The sequence below is a fragment of the Myotis yumanensis genome, unplaced genomic scaffold, assembly GCF_028538775.1.
Source record: "Myotis yumanensis isolate MYYU_CA2020_CCGP unplaced genomic scaffold, mMyoYum1.0.hap1 SCAF_11, whole genome shotgun sequence".
NCBI lineage: Eukaryota > Metazoa > Chordata > Mammalia > Chiroptera > Vespertilionidae > Myotis > Myotis yumanensis.
In genome coordinates, this window is record NW_027223762.1 from 35,195,488 (window position 1) to 35,213,050 (window position 17,563).

General features: G+C 39.6%; 1 protein-coding gene and 1 pseudogene across 3 annotated transcripts in view; both read left to right on the forward strand.

Moving 5' to 3' along the window:
* The window catches only part of COMMD1 (copper metabolism domain containing 1), a 171,768-nt gene that overhangs the window by 138,564 nt on the left and 15,641 nt on the right, over positions 1–17,563 (forward strand). The gene's annotated exons all lie outside the window — the stretch shown is intronic.
* LOC139019936 (large ribosomal subunit protein eL6-like) lies at positions 1,533–4,209 on the forward strand (annotated as a pseudogene).

Sequence of the window (17,563 nt, forward strand, 5' to 3'; positions counted from 1 at the left end):
ATCGATGAGAGAGAAACATTGATCAGCTGCCTCCTGCACACCTCCTACGGGGGATGTGCCCGCAAGCAAGGTACATGCCCTTGACCGGAATAGAACCTGGGACCTTTCAGTCTGCAGGCCGACGCTCTATCCACTGAGCCAAACCGGTTAGGGCCATCCATACTCTTTCCACAAATTCTTTCCATATCTCTTGGAGTTCTAATTTAGCAGAAACTAATCCCACATCCCAATGGAAGAAAAGGGTTCAGAAAGAGGTCTTTGAAATATGTTTTAAAAAACTAAACTTAGCTCTAGCCAGTGTGGCTCAGTTGGTTGGGCATGGTCCCATACACCAAAAGGTTGCTGGTTTGATTCCCAAAAAGGGCATATGCCCAGAAAGGGCATATGCTCAATTCTCGATAAGGGGGCATGTAGGAGGCAGCTGATCAACATACCACTCTCACATTGGTGTTTCTATTTCTGTCTCTTTCTCCTTTCCTTTCTCTCTAAAAATCAATAAAAATATTTAAACACACACACACACAAATACAAGCCCAGCCAGTGTGCCTCAGTGGTTGAGCATTGACCTATGAACCACGAGGTCATAGTTTGATTCCCGGTCAGGGCACATGCCCCGGTTTTCGGCTCAATTCCTAGGGTGGGGTGTGCAGGAGGCAGCCAGTGATCAATGATTCTCATCACTGATATTTCTATCTCTTCCTCTCCCTCTTCCTTTCTCTCTGAAGGCAATAAAAATCTTTAAAAAACACACAAAAAAACTAAAAACTAAATATAGTGAGGAAAATATCCTGTTTTGGATACTTGATCATTAATTATTCTGGAGACGGACTTAGAAATGAAGAGAATTTTTCCTCTTTCACATTCAACCACAAATAGAAAGCCTTTTGCACTCTTAAGGATTAAGTGTCTGAGCTCATTATCCTGAATAAATGAAGGTCAATAAATATCTCCTGCATAAGAATTTGTCATACCTTTTAAAGATTTCAAGTGTTGAATGGTCATCTTTAAAACTAAGTGTTCAGTGCCATGGGCTGCACTGAGGGATCATGGCAGACTGGTTACTCATTTTATCTCTGCTCTGCTTTTCGGTTTATTTATGAGCTTCTCTGAAGGACTTCATTTTTACTTGTTCACCATCTTCCATTTGGGGTGGATCTGAATCACTTCCTTTTATTTTCTTGGAAACTGTCACATGCAGGCTGATAGATAGAGCCAGTAGCTGCGGGTTTTGTCCCTGGGCTCATGATTAGAAACCATGGAAGCAACGCACTGGTTGTTTTCTGTCAACATTGTACCTCTCACTGCAGCCTCCTCTTCCGCCGCTATCTCAAGAGCCATTGGTTGGCTGTGCAGCTCCAGGGCTGGCAGCATGGAGAGGCCCGGATCTGCCCACTGCCATCCCAGTTATTGACCCAGGAGCGAGGGTGGAGGTTGGGACTCTGCCTGGTGCCACAGCAGCCAGCACCTACCTACTTGACACCTGCGGGGGCCTACAGAGTATGCAGACTGGGGTTCACCTGCCGGTGGGTCTGACAAAGGGCAGATATTTTATATTCTGACTTTGTTTTTTACTTTTTCTGGTGTTGACATCAAGTTTTAACATGATTTTAAACCTATGTGTTTTAGTACTTTGTACAAGGACAGAGGCAGATAAGGAGATGTGCAGGTTTTCAGTGAGACTGCCAAAATAATTTAATAATCAGATAGTAAGTGATAATGAAAGGAGAACCCTCATTGATTAAGGCCAGGCAGTTTATTTGACTTCTGCACTCTTAAGGATTAAGAGGAAATAATTAGAGCTCGGGGAGTGGAGGGAGTAGAAACTTCGGTGGGAGGCCTGTCACAGAAGGGGAAGTAGGTTGGTGGGAGTGGAGGGAAGGGCAAGTATTTAAAATTGAATGAAAATAAGTAGTAATAATACATATTGCTGGCGCCTGAAGGAAAACCCTCACTGGTTATATTTCTGTCAGACTTGTTACAAGAAGTTTTCAAGGGAGAATAAATGTTAGTTTTTTAGTTTGCTTTAAGAAATGGATAACTTCCAGTTTGACTTTGTCTTCTCATTGTCACCTGCTTTGCTAACATTATCACTTGTGGCTGAAATACAGGCTGTTGAGTTTAGCCAAATGGTTGGCTCTTAATTATGCCTGAGAATAGAATTCTCCCTGGCACCAGCAATTTAGGTTTGTCAAAATGTGTTAATAGTGTTAAATATTACACTTAAAGGATGTGCTCTTGTTTTACTGCAATATTTAATGCTGATGCTAACCATCAAGAGTTAGTACAGCCCTAGCTGGTTTGGCTCAGTGGGTGGAGTGTCAGCCTGTGGACTGAAGGGTCCCAGGTTCGATTCCGGTCAAGGGCACATGCCCAGGTTGTGGACTTGATCCCTGGTGGGGGACGTGCGGAGGGGCAGCCGATTGGTGGTTCTCTCTATCGCTGAGGTTTCTATCTCTCTCTCCCTCTCCCTTCCTCTCTGCAATCAATAAAAATATATTAAAAAAAAAAAAAAAAAAAGAGCTGAGAAGCCTGACACTAAGGAGAAGAAAGCTGAAGCCAAGAAGGCTGATGTGACCTGGAAAGTATTATGCTAAGTGAAAAAAGCCAATCAGTGAGAGACAAGTACTAAAAGTGGAATCTAATGAACAAAATAAACTAACAAAGTGGCATCAGACTCATGGATACAGAGAACAGGCTGATAGCTGTCAGAGGGGCAGAGGTTGGGGGCTGGTGAGAAGGGTAAAGGGATTAAGCAAAGAAAAACAAAAAAAGAAGGACTCATGGACACAGACAACAATATGGTGATTGCCAGAGAAAGAGGGTAAAGGGAGGATAAATGGTGATGGAAGGAGACTTGACTTGGGGGGGTAAATGCACAATACACTATGCAGATGATGTATTGTAGAATTGTATACCTGAAACCTGTATAATTTTATTAATCAATGTCACCCCAATAAATTTAAATTTTTAAAAAGGAAGGCTGATGCTGGTGGCTAGATTAAGAAAGATAACCTCAAGAGCAACATGCCTAAGGAGGGGAAGTCCCACTGTAGCCGAAACCCTGTCCTGGTCAGAGGAATTGGCAGGTATTCCTGATTGGCTATGTACTCCTGAAAGGCCATGTACGAGAGGAAGTATTGAGCAGCTAAATCCAGTACTGAAAGGAAAAAGGAAAAGGTTCTTGCTACTGTCATAGAACCAGAATGGTGGTATCTAAGTGGTAAAATTTTGCAAAATGTCTAGATATTATCTTACTGAAGCTGTTGAGCCATGGCAAGAAACCCTTTAGTCAGCATGTGAGAAAACTGTGGGCTAGCATTACTTCTTTGACTCTTCTGATCATCCTCACTGGGCACCGCAGAGGCAAGGGGGTGATTTTACTGAAGCAGCTCAGCAGTGCTTGCTACTTGTGACTGGGCCCCTGTCCCTCAATCGAATTCCTCATTGCCACCTCCACCAAAATTGATACCAGTGGTGTGAAAATCCTTAAACATCTCACTGATGCTTACTTCAAGAAGAACAAGCCAGTTCCTGCCCAGGTAGCTCAGTTGGTTAGAGTGTCATCCTGATACACCAAGATTGTGGGTTTGATTTCCAGTCAGGGCACATACAGGAATCAACCAATGGCCCAGCTGGTGTGGCTCAGTGGTTGAGTGTCAACCCAGGAACCAAGAGGTCGCTGGTTCAATTCCTGGTCAAGGCACATGCCTGACTTGTGGACTTGATCCCCAGGCATATATGTATAGGAGGCAGCCGATTGATGATTCCCTCTCTCATCAATGTTTCTTTCTCTCTATCCTTCTCCCTTCCTCTCTCTCTAAAAAAATAATAAATAAAAAAATATTAAAAAGAAAAGAATCAACCAACGAATGCATAGATAGATGAAACAACAAATCGATGTTTCGCTATCTCCCCCTTCCTCTCTCTAAATTAAAAAGAAGAAGCTGTGCATGTACAAGCCCAGACACCAGGAGGGTGAGATCTCTGACACAGAAAGTAAAATACAAGATTGCAGTGCGGTACAAGGTTGATCAGAAAGCTGCGGACTTGAAAATTCTGCCAAAAATCAAAGCTGTTCCTCAGTTCCAGGGCTCTACTGGGCTCTAAACTTTGCCTTTCTAGCTTTTCATACTCTGCTCTGTGTTGCTCTTGCAAATGGGATTTATTCCTATAAACTGGTGTTCTAAATTTCTTATAAAGAACCTAATTAAATACCTGGTCTGTTAAAATTATTTTTTAAAATATTCAGTTTTATGACATCTCAAAAAGGCTTATTTGACCTTTTTTGTAGTTAGGTAAAAATATGCCACCATTAGTTGTTTTCTAAATGGTTTTCTATTCTTTAGTTGGTAACCATTATTTTTATACACATTTTATCTTATTCGTATTCTTTTAAGAGTCTCATGCTCTACCGACTGAGCTAGCCAGGCACCCTTATTCGTATTCTTTTAAATGGTCTACATAGGCTCTGTAGTTGTAACTGGCCTACATCTAAATTAGACAAGCCAAGATTTATATCTAAAGTATTTTATCTTAAATTTTGTAGTCTCTTCCAATCACAAACTTAGGTAAACCTGAGGTAGGAAAAATGACATCAGAATAATTCCATTTATCATTGATAATTAAGGCCTTTTGTCTATATGGTTCAGAGAGCTACAAGAACATTATCTCATAATTCTCAAATGACTATGAAGTGAGCAAGCAAGTATGATTATCCTAATTTATAAATGTAGTTTGTGGTCTTTAAAAGGTTAGAGAGCTGCTTCACATAAATTAAAAGCAAAAGTAGAGATGAATTTTAAAAACTGGTTTTTAATCTTTCTAGATCACTGTAAGTCCACAATTGCTCTTTTTAGAACTGTAAGGATTATTATAATGTAGTTTGACATTTTTTCTAGTTCAAAGATAAAAACATGAAATGGTAATTTCAGTCTGTTCTGATTATTGCATTTTATGATGAACTAAAAATTTCTGATGGGTGCTTAATAATTAATGATAATGGTCCCTCTTATAAAAAATATTTACAAGTTTACAGAGAACAGTGTACACTATTTTTATTATTTATCACCTAAATGTCCTTAGTGTGCATAACATTTTGTTATTAAAGGTTCACCAGGCCCTAGCTGGTTTGGCTCAGTGGATAGAGTGTTGGCCATGTCTGAAGGGTCCTGGGTTTGATTCCAGTCAAGGGCACGTACGTTGGTTGCAGGCTTGATCACTGGTCCTGGTCAGGGCATGTGGAAGGCAAACAATCGATGTGTCTCTCTCACATCAATGTCTCTTTCTCTTTCTCTCTCTCTCTCTCTCTCTCTCTTTCTCTCTTTCTTTCTCTCTCTCTCTCCCCCTCCCTACCACTCTCTCTAAAAATTAATGGAAAAATATCCTCGGATGATGATTAACAACAACAACAAAAAAAGGTTCACCAGGACTACACAGTATAGCTAGCATTCAAAGATAATTTAGGTTCATATTAATTTTGTTAATTTTTGAATAGAGACATAACTATACATGAATGTGTTATTCTTACTTCAGTCATATTTCTTCTTCTCATTTCCTGTTTCAGTTAATGGCATCTTATAACCCAGACTGGAAGTATCAGTGATTGTCATTATTTTTCTCTCCCTTACCTCTAATCCATTTGGTTGCCTACGCCTGTATGTCTACAGTATTTTATGTGCCCATTCATTCATTCATTCATTCATTTCCATGGCCATTGCCCTAAATCAGGTCTATTCTACTGGGCTCTAAACTTTGCCTTTCTAGTTTTTCATACTGCTTCCTGAAATACACACTTGACCATTGATCTCCTCTCAAATGACTTCCATTACCAAAAGTCCTAATGCCTTATTATAAAATATCACCTTGACTGTATTTCATCCTAACTCTCCTTCCATTAGACTAGACTAGATTGTTATACAATCTCTGTACTACTTTTGTACTTTTGCTGTTCTCTCTACTCTGAAATATCCCTTCCTCTATTTCTTCCTGTAAAAATTCTTGAACAGATACCATTTCCTTCATGAATCTCTTTAATTCCTCCTGTCGGACTTAAAATCTCCCTTGTGTATACATTCACAATACCAGGATTAAACTGTTCTGATTCCTCTTTGACATTTTTCTTTTTAATTGTCATTTATTGTGTATATACATCTCTTCTGTACCACCATGAGCTTGTTGTGGGTTGAGACTGTATATAGAGCACAGTCATATCTTAATAACTTTGCATTAACTTTTACTTTGCTTTCAACTTTTACTTGAATTCTGTAATTCATTGAGCAGATCAATTGAGCAATTTTAAGAATTGATTCATCTTCATACTAACCCTAAATAATGACTAGAAAGAATAATTTTGTTTCATAGATGGTAACAGCTCAGGAAAAACTTGCTATGTTCATGTTTTCTGAGATCAACAATGTAGGTAGAAATGGAATATTTATTGTCCACAATAAATCATTCTTAAATAATACAAATTTTAAAGTTGTATATATTCCACCTGTATTCTTTTTTTATGAAGTTGTTGTGGGACATTAATACAGGCTTACAGGATTCAAAACATCCCTTAGTTTGTTCCATTCTATGTCCTTCCTACCAGCCACTCATTCATCATTTAGAAGTACCTGCTATGTTCCAGGTACAATTTTAGGTACTAGAGATACAACTATAAACAAATATAGTCTGTCTTCTAGGTTCAGGAAACAGTCATATAAAGAAGGCAAATATATACAATATAGTAGTAGAATGAGAGTTGTACAAAATGCGAAGAAAACACAAAATATCTATTTCTATATAATTGTTAGAATTTGGGTGAAATTACTTGCTTTGAGTTTAAATTTCTATTTAAATTCTTGTCTGTTATCTTCCTTGCCTATGGTAATTTGGTTTAGGGGTTTGTATTTTGGGTTTTAGATTACACAGTGATTTATAAATATTAAACCTAAATAGAATTTATTAAACTTAAATAGAATTTTTTGGAGTAAATGTGTTATTCATGCTAAATAATATATAAGTTCTTGGAAAAAATCCTATGAACATCAAATATTTTAAATTTTAATACATTTTCAGCATTAGAGGATTATATTTAAAAGACAATGAAGGAAACCAAGATGGCGGCATAGGTAAACACCTGAAATTGCTGCCTCGCACAACCACTTCAAAAATACAACTAAAAGACAAAACGGACATCATCCAGAACCACAGGAAGGCTGGCTGAATGGAAATTCTACAACTAGAAGGAAGAGAAAAGCACACTGAGACTCAGAGGAGGTGCGGAAGTAAAGTGCAGAGGTACGGAGGTGCACGTGGAAAGGGCTGGCAACTGAGGATGCGGTTGTCTTTTTCAATCGGGAGGGAGGCACAAGCTCCTGACTGCTCTGAACTCCAGTTCCAGGCGAGTCTCTGGGGACCCAGAATCATACCGGGAGAAAGTGGACTGTCGGGCAGCAGGCGGAATTCGAGGGCGGCTTTCTCTCAGAGGTGCTTGCAGTGATTACCGAGGGACACCGAGACCCGGGGCTTCTTAGGGCAGGGCTGAGGATCAGCCATTGCTGTTTACTCCACCCTGTTGATTCCCTGAGACCCCGCCCCACCCAAGCTGTGCGCAGAGGCTTTTGCATATGAATACCCTGGTCCTTTGCAATCTAAAATTACCTGACAAACTGCAGCTGGGTCAGAGAGATCCAGAATATCCAAAAGAAGGCGCAACGCCCCACAGCAGCTTGCATTGCTTCACAGCTGGGCCTCATCTGGGCACCTCCAAACTCCAAACAAAGAAGAGGAATCTGCAGATCTCTCCATAGCTCCTGCTGGGTAGCCTCAGGCAGAGGCTAAATTAGCACCTCCTTAGAGATCCAAGTGCCAGTATACCCAGTGGTCAGAGTGGGACCATCCAGATTACAACTCCTCAGATCCATAAGGGACACACTTAGGGGGCAGACTCAGTGAGCACCAAAGCCCCACTGAAGCAAGTCTTGCCCCATAAGGGTGTCTCTAGCACAGAAGTTCTCCTACCATAGACACAGCTAATTCTCACAGCCAATTGGCCTAGAGGTCAATTCCTCCCAGTGATACCAACTACAATCAAGGCTTAACTACAACAAGACTGTGCACACAGCCCACAAAGGGGTACACCAAGAGTGTCCACCTCAGGTAATTGGGGAGGCTGAGCCACTGGGCCCTATAGGACACCTAGCACAGAACGCCACCCTATTAACACAGGGAAGCAGCCAAAATGCGGAGACAAAGAAACAGGTCACAAATGACAGAAATGGGGGAAAGCAAACTACTGGATTTAGAGTTCAAAACCACAGTTATAAGGTTTTTCAAGAATTTTCTAGAAACCACCGATAAATTTAGTGAGACCCTCAATAAATCTAGTGAGACCCTCGAGGATATGAAAAAGGACCAACTAGAAATTAAGCATACACTGACTGAAATAAAGAATATTATACAGAGATCCAACAGCAGACTAGAAGATCGCAAGAATCAAGTCAAAGATTTGAAATACGAAGAAGTAAAAAACACCCAACCGGAAAAGCAAAAAGGAAAAAGAATCCAAAAATATCAAGATAGTGTAAGGAGCCTCTGGGACAACTTCAAGCAAACCAACATCCGAATTATAGGGGTGCCAGAAGATGAGAGAGAGCAAGATATTGAAAACCTATTTGAAGAAATAATGACAGAAAACTTCCCCTACCTGGTGAAAGAAATAGACTTCCAAGTCCAGGAAGTGCATAGAACCCCAAACAAAAGGAATCCAAAGAGGACCACACCAAGATACATCATAATTAAAATGCCAAGAGCAAAAGACAAAGAGAGAATCTTAAAAGCTGCAAGAGAAAAACAGTTAGTTACCTACAAGGGAGTACCCATAAGATTGTCAGCTGATTTCTCAACAGAAACTATGCAGGCCAGAAGGGAGTGGCAAGAAATATTCAAAGTGATGAATAGCAAGAACCTACAACCAAGATTACTTTATCCAGCAAAGCTATCATTCAGAATTGAAGGTCAGAGAAAGAGCTTCACAGATAAGAAAAAGGTAAAGGAGTTCATCACCACCAAACCAGTATTATATGAAATGCTGAAAGGTATTCTTTAAGAAGAGGAGGAAGAAGAAAAAGGTAAAGATAAAAATTATGAACAACAAGTACATATCTATCAACAAGTGAATCTAAAAATCAAGTGAATAAATAAACTGATGAACAGAATAAACTGGTGAATATAATAGAATCAGGAGCATAGAAAGGGAGTGGACTGACAATTCTCTGGGGGAAAAGGGTGTGGGGGGTGCAGGGAAGAGACTGGACAAAAATCGTGCACCTATGGATGAGGACAGTGGGGGGGTAAGGGCAGAGGGTGGGGTGGGAACCAGGTGGAGGGGAGCTATGGGGAGAAAAAAGAGGAACAACTGTAATAATCTGAACAATAAAGATTTAATTAAAAAAAAAGAAACTAAATCTTTGTATATGGTGGTTTGCTTGAATTAAGGTGTGCATATGTGCACATTTACACCATTTTTAGTAGAATGAACAATTTGATTTCATTGGATACCAATTAATCTTATGTGTTTGCTTATCTTTTTTAAAAAAGAGAGGAAGGGAGAAGGAGAGAGAGATAGAAAAATCATTGATTGGCTGCCTCCTGCATGCCCCCTACTGAGGATGGATCCATGACTGCAATCCAGGCATATGCCTTTACTGGGAATCAAACTGTGACTTCCTAATTCATAGATTGATGCTCAACCACTGAGCCACACTGGCTGGGCTGTTTGCTTATCTTAAATAGCCATCATGTCTACTTGGCTTTAAAAGTTCTCTGTGCTTTACCTAGGATAGCTTATTTTCTGCTCTTCCTGAGCTGTAATAGTAAGAGGACTTCCAGATGGCCAATAGACACATGAAAAGATGCTCAACATCACTAATCATCAGAGAAATACAAATGAAAACCACAATGAGATATCATCTCACACCAGTCAGAATGGCTATCAATAAATTAACAAATAGCAAGTTTGGAGAGAATGTAGAGAACAGGGAACCCTCATGCATTGTTGGTGGGATTGTAAATTAGTGTGGCCACTATGGAAGAAAGTATGGAGATTCTTTAAAAAATTAACAATAGAACTACTATATGACCCAGCAATTCCACTTCTGGGTATTTATCTGCAAAAATCCAAAAACAATAATTTGAAAAGATATATACACCCCTATATTCATTGTAGCATTATTTACAATAGCCAAGATATGGAAACAACTTAGGTATCCATCAATAGATGAATGGATAAAGAAGATATGGTACATATGTATACAATGGAATACTACTCAGCCATTAAAAATAAATCTTATCATTTGCAACATCATGGATACTCATAGAAGGGTATTATGCTAAATGAAATAAGTCAGACAGAAAAAGACAGACACCATATGATTTCACTTATATGTGGAATCTAAAAAACAAATGAACAAACAAAACAGAAACAAACTCATAGATACAGAAAACAAATTGATAGTTGCCAGATAGAAGGGGAGATTGTGGGGAGAAGTATGAATTGCCAATTATAAAAATAGTCACAAGGATGTAAAGTACTACAGCATAGGGAATATAGTCAATAATATTGTAATAACTATGTGTGGTTTCAGATGGGTACCAGACTTATCAGAGTGATCACTTCATAAGGTACATAAATATCTGGTCACTACTAATATAATATTATATGTCAACTGTAAATGAAAAATAAAATGTTTCAAAAGTCTGTCATTGTCTGCCCTGTCCTGCCAATCAACCTGAGAGAAGCTATTTTCCCTGCTGGTCCCAGCTAATTAGATCAGAGGGAATTCTGAACAAGGGTAGCCCATCAATAGGCTAAACAGATATTTGTGACATGGTTTGGTATGACAGTCTTAGCTAAGACAGAGATAATAATTTGGGTAAGATAGACTCTTCTTAGGACTTTCAACTTTTTAATGTAGGGGAGCTGCCAAATGATGATGAGCACTGTAGCTGAGAGGTTACATGGAGCTTGTGGTAGGTTAATAATTATTGGCCATCTGTTTAGTGCAGAGGTTTTCTGGAAAGAATAGAGCCAGTAAGTAGAAGTAGAGGCACCATGTGTGGGATGTAAACATGCGTGAGATAGTTTATGCATATATAAGAGAAAGATACATGCCTGAAAGAGTAACAACAGTTCCTGACAGTTTCCTAGGCCCTAAGAGGTCCAGAAGTACAGACTTACCATGCTCATTCTCAACTCTATGCATTTGCTTAAATTGGTCTCCCTACTTTTGATCTTTCTCCCCTCTTCAAACCATTCTGAATATTACCATCAAGTTAGTGTTTCTAAAAATATGCTCTGATTATGTCATTTATCTGGCCAAAAATCTTTAATGATTCCCTCATTGCATTCATAATAAAGTCTAAGTTCCTTAGAACTGTGTGCTTGGCCTTTTCCAACACTCCTTCTGGGATATTTTCTCTAAAAGAACAAAGTCCATCTAATTTGGTATTTTAATATCACAGGTTATGATGAAAGTCATAAGCTCTATTCTCTTGTCTATTTGTTTCCAGGACTTTTACTGAGAATATCAACTGGACTGGAATCATTTGTTGCAGAATAAAACAGAAATGGCTCTGTGGCTTGTCTCTACCTGGTGAATGTGGATAGTGGTGTATTCTGGGGCTTGTGCCCTTGATGGAAGACTTTTATGAGGCCAGCCTTCCATCCAGCTTCTTGCTAGCTGACAGGCAGTTGGATGAGAGGTCTGTCTGATGATGAACCTGACAATGTGCCAAACTGTCCAGTAACCTTTTCTGGGTTTTAAATTCTAAATGTCTTTATTGATCAGAAAGAAATAGCCCTTTGGAGATCATTTAATTTTTGCTTTGAAAGCCTGACCATCAGTGCCAACAAAGTTGACTTACAGTGTGGTTGGTTAAACTGGCATTCATTTGGGAATTTTTTAGAACTTCAAGTTTCGAGAGTCAACATTCAACATTTATCCTCTATTTTTGGCGGGGAGGAGGGAGCGTTCGGAAGGGAAAAACAGCAACATATAACTTTTAGCAGAATATGAAATACTTGAGGCCCGGTGCACGAAATTCGTGCACTGGGGCGGGGAGGGGGGGTTTCCCTCAGCCCAGCCTGCACCCTCTTCAATCTGACAACCCTTGAGGGATGTCCGACTGCCCGTTTAGGCCCGATCCCATCAGGACTGCTGGCTCCCAACTGCTCGCCTGCCTGCCTGCCTGCCTGATTGCCCCTAACCACTTCTGCCTGCCAGCCTAATCACGCCCTAACCACTCCCCTGCCAGCCTGATAAACGTCTAACTGTTACCCTGCCGGCCTGATCGCCCCCAACTGCCTTCCCCTGCTGGCCTGATCGCCCCAATTGCCCTCCCCTCCTGGCCTGATTGCCCCCAACTGCCCTCCCCTGCAGGCCTGGTCCCCCAAATGGCCCTCCCCTGCAGGCCCAGTTGCCCCAATTGCCCTCCCCTGCTGGCCTGATTGCCCACAACTGCCCTCTCCTGCAGGCCATCTTGTGGTGGCCATCTTGTGTGTTGTAGTGATGGTCAATTTGCATGCCGGTCATGACCAATTAGCATGTCAGGGTTAATTAGCATATCCCTCTCTTACTGTGTTGGAGTGGTGGTCAATTTGCATACTGGTCGTGACTAATTAGCATGTACGGTCATGACTTGTTAGGGTGTCATGACCAATTTGCATATTACCCTTTTATTTGTATAGATAATGATCTCCCTCCTCATAATGACTCTCCATGGTTTGTAGACTATCTTTTAAAGATTATTATGAAAACATTAACTCTTTACTCGAGAATTTAGGGTCTTTCACAGTTTTCCCTCATCTGTGTCCCATTCCTTCTCTAAAAGAATTATTTTTTTCAGCCAAACTGATCTAGTCATTCTTTTCTACCTCAACATCTTTGCATATGTATGCCTAACCTGGAATGTCCTCTCTCCTATGTCTAGCTTGCAAGGTCCCCCTTAATATTTACTTCCTCAAATCAGAATAATGATAAGTTATATATCAGCATCAATAAATACTTTTAAAATAAATTACTCACCTTTTCACTGACAGAAGAAATCTGCACTATAAATTTATAGTTGCCCTGGGTGACTATGGGCATTTTGTAAATAAAATTTCAGAAGTGTCATAGAAATATGTGGTTTCTGGAATCTTTTGAAATAGCAAAGATCTATCAACACATAGCCCATTTTTCTATAAATAATAGGCTAGAGCTGAGAAATGATGATTCTTTTGGATAATTCTTATGCTTACCACTTTAGTCCCACCACTTCCCACTCTTACTATATGCCCCAGATTGCTTTGCCTCTCTAGGTGCCCCCCCCCCCCCCCCCGTCTATGGACAATTGAATTTAAGATGATGGCTATAGAGATACCAAAGGAAAATGAAAGGATAGTCTTTGAAGGAGAAAAGAGAGTATTACATTGTGGTTCTTGATAATCTGTGTCTTAACAGTTAAGAGAAGGGACTTAATATTTGCTTCCTACCTCCTAATTGATAGTAATCAGCAAGAATAACTCATAAGGACATTTAATCATGGGATAGGATATCAAGAAATGAAATACCTTTCAGAAAGTAATTTTCTGATCTTGGCTCAGTGGGGAGTAATCACTAAGAAGGTCTATGTGATTCCTTACATCACTTTTTAGGATCCATTTTCTCCAAAGGGTGGGCCCTTTGAACAACAGAATGGAAGCAAAGGCTTCAAAAACACCTAATATACAAGAGAAGGAATTCATTTGGATTTTAAATATAGTTATTTCTGTCTCTTCATACACTTTGATTAGGCAATATGGTTGTTCTGTTTCCAATGTTTTAATTTTTTCAAGTTGTCTTATTGCCTCATTTAAGGTTTTCCTAAAAAATCCTACAAAGTGGGATAGAACAGGTGAAGAAAGTCAGGCACACCTGGCCAGTGTAGCTCAGTGGTTGTTTTGACCATGAACCAAGAGGTCACTGGTTCAGTTCCTGGTCAGGGCACATGCCTGGGTTGCAGGCTTAATCCCCAGCAGGGAGTGTGCAGGAGGCTGCTGATTGATGTTTGTCATCAGTGTTGCTATGTCACTATTCCTTTCCCTTTCTCTCTCTCTAAAAATCAATAAATGCATATTAAGAAAAAGAAAAGAAAAAAGAAAGTCAGGCTCTAGGAGTTTAAGTGAATTACCCAAGTTCATGTGAATATTAAATGAAAGAATTGGAAGTAGATCCTAGATCTTCAGATTTCTAGTCTGTGCTCTGTAATTTTATACTGTTTACGTCTTCATCACCTTCCTATGAATGATCTCATCTTGCTTTGTGTGTGTTACCAAAGGACAGAAGCAATGATGCTAAGTCCATATCAGAGAGACAACAAAATGAGAATTTAATTTTGGAACTGGGTCAGCCTCTGTCTATAATTTATTCAGTCTTCTTTACCTCCTTGAGTAAACTGCCTGGTAGTAGTTTTCTCATTATGTCAAAAATTTTGGTCTACATGTCTACATAGGTAAAAAATATTGATCTACTGAAATTGCCTAAATTAAAGTGTTTTAATTTATTGTCTCTCCCCTACACTCCCCCCCCCCATTAGAATGTGAGCTCCCTAAGGGCAGATACTCTATCTTGTTTACAGCTTAATTCTCAGTATCTAGAACTATACTGCCTGGTATAAGACATTCAATAAGTATTTGGTGCCTAATTCACTGACTTAGTGTTTTATGATCCTCACTTTGAGAACATGCTGCCACAAATCAAACGCTGATTGCGTTTCTAATATCCACTTTCTCTTTTAGATCTGACGGGGTGGTCAGCCCTGTAAAGGAGTGTGTAGACATTGACCCAGAGCTTCTTGGAGTGGAGGCAATTATGTTTGTGTGATAAAAAATCTAAGACAGGTGTCAAATAAGTTTATCTTTGTGTACCTTATCTCTCAGTGCTTCTTATACTGTAATCCTTTGTAGCCATCAGTACTTTCAAGTCCCAGGCCCTGGCTGGGTAGCTCAGTTGGAGCATCATCCCGACATGCCAAGGTTTTGGGTTCGATCCTGGGTCAGGGCACATACAGCAATTAACCAATGAATGCATAAATAAGTGGAACAATAAATTAATGTTTCTCTCTCTCTCTCTCAAAATCAATACTTTCAAGTGCCTTTCGTTCAGAAGTGCCACGTTTCACAGTCTGTCTGTACCATGAAGTGGGAAAGGTAGTGAAACATTGCTTTATTAGATTCTAGTTAGAGTCTTGAAATTCTGGACTTCAGTGAGAACTCTTCTGTATGCTAAGAATTTCATGATAATGGCAGATGAGAGAATTACACAGACATGTTTGAATCAGTACATCAGCAAGTCTACTATTCCCATGAACAGAAAGCACAAAATCTAGATGCTAAAAGCTTAATAAAGGCTTACTACCTAGTCCCGAGACTGCCAGTTTCTTCATGGTTGAACCTGGCCTTTTCTGATTCTTAATATTTAAATCCATCTTGTTGCATAAAAACCTCTATTCAGAAGGGGAAAGAGGGCAAATAGCATGCCTGATCCTTGAAAGGAGAAAAGGACTATTGAAAAAGCATGAAGCTCTCAAGATGTAATACTATAAAAACATTCAGGAATTGATTTACTGTTCGGGGCTTGTCATAGCTTGAAGCAGTTGGTGATATTCCCCAATATGAGAACATTTTTGTTTCTCATGGGCAATGTCAGGCCCCAGGAGTCTTTCACATGACTATTTATTAGTCACTTTTAAGAGCCAAGTACCTGTTTTGAAGAAAACAACTAGTAGTTAAGTGTTTAGTAAAACTCTTAAAGTGTCAGGGGACAGGATGTGTGTAGTAGTAGAAAGAGAGGATAACATTTATTGAGTCTATTTCACACTAGACATGATTCTAGGTGCTTGCCACATGTGCTACCTTATTTAGTCTTTATATCAGTCCTATTAGATAGGTATTTTTTTTCTATTTTCTAGATTTGGAAACCAAGACTCATTAAACAACTTTTCAAAGGTCACACAGCTAATAATAATAGAGCCAAATCTATATCCAAATTGTCTAACTCTGAAACCAATGACTTTTTACCATCATAATACTGCTTTGGCTTCCATGGGTAATGATGGATTGGACTTACTTCCTGATCGTCCTATAAAGGGAAAAACTGAGTATAAAATGGCAGAATTTACATACTCCTTTCTAACCCTAACCTTCAAAATGTTTTAAGTATATTGAACTTTGAAACATAATACTGAGATTTTGTGAGTGTTGTAAGTGGAGTGAGCAGAGAAGTGTTTTTCTTTCCAAATTAAAGATGTTTACAGAAGTATGTATAGTAGTCCTCTCTTATCCTCAGTGTTGCTTTCTGTAATTTCAGTTACCTGAGGTCAACTTCAGTCTTAAAATATTAAATTTCCCCAACCATCCACAATCAGGGGTCCTCAAACTTTTTAAACAGGGGGCCAGCTCACTGTCCCTCAGACAGTTGGAGGGCCGGACTATAGTTAAAAAAAAAACTATGAACAAATTCCTATGCACACTGCACATATCTTATTTTGAAGTAAAAAAACAAAACGGGAACAAATAAAATATTTGTATTTGCATGTGGCCCGTGGGCCATAGTTTGAGGACCCCTGATCCACATCATCTGCTTCTGATATTCACCCATTGACAACATCATGACATATCGCCAGAAAGTCAGTAGTAGCCTAACGCTACGTCACAATGCCTATGTCATTCACCTCATTTCATCTCACCACATAGGTATTTTATTATCTCATACCATCAAAGGAACAATAAGTGTGGGTACAGTATAGTAAGATAGTTTGAATGAGAGAGAGAGAGAGACCACATTCACATAACTTGCATTAAAATAAAGGAGTTCAGAACGGACCTCGCCAAGATGTGCTACTTTGGCCTGTGGATCATTTTGAGCTGAAGGCAATAGAGGCTTTGCAGGCCCAAAAGAAACTTTTACCTCTCTGTAAAATATTTAAATTGGGAGCCTTGCCCATAGTAAGAGTTATTACCAGAAATAACTGTTTAAAAAATATGTTTTTATTGATTTTAGAGAAGAAGGGAGAGTGATAGAGATATAGAAACATCGATGAGAGAGAAACATCGATTGGCTGCCTCCTGCACACCCCATACTGAGGATCAAGCCCGCAACCTGGGCATGTGCCCTGACCAAGAATTGAATTAGGATCCTCTTGGTTCATGGGTCGATGCTCAACCACTGAGCCACACCAGTCGGGCAGGGCAAACTTCTAATTACTGAGCATCTGATCTTCAGATCATCCTCTGAATGACCTTCCTCTCCTGTGAAGCCCTCAGGTGCCTTACCTCATCCTCAGCTCAGAATGTCATACATACCTCATTTTCTCTTTCCTGTATGTGGCGTCTTTAACTCTTATGTATGGGATTTCCATATTTACATATGTAATTAAATTTGGTTATTCTCTCTTGCGAATCTATTCTGTCTCATATAGATTTAATTATTAGAGTAGCTGAGAAACCGAGGAGGATAGAGAAAAGTTTCTTCCTCCCCACAACAGTATATTGTGTAAT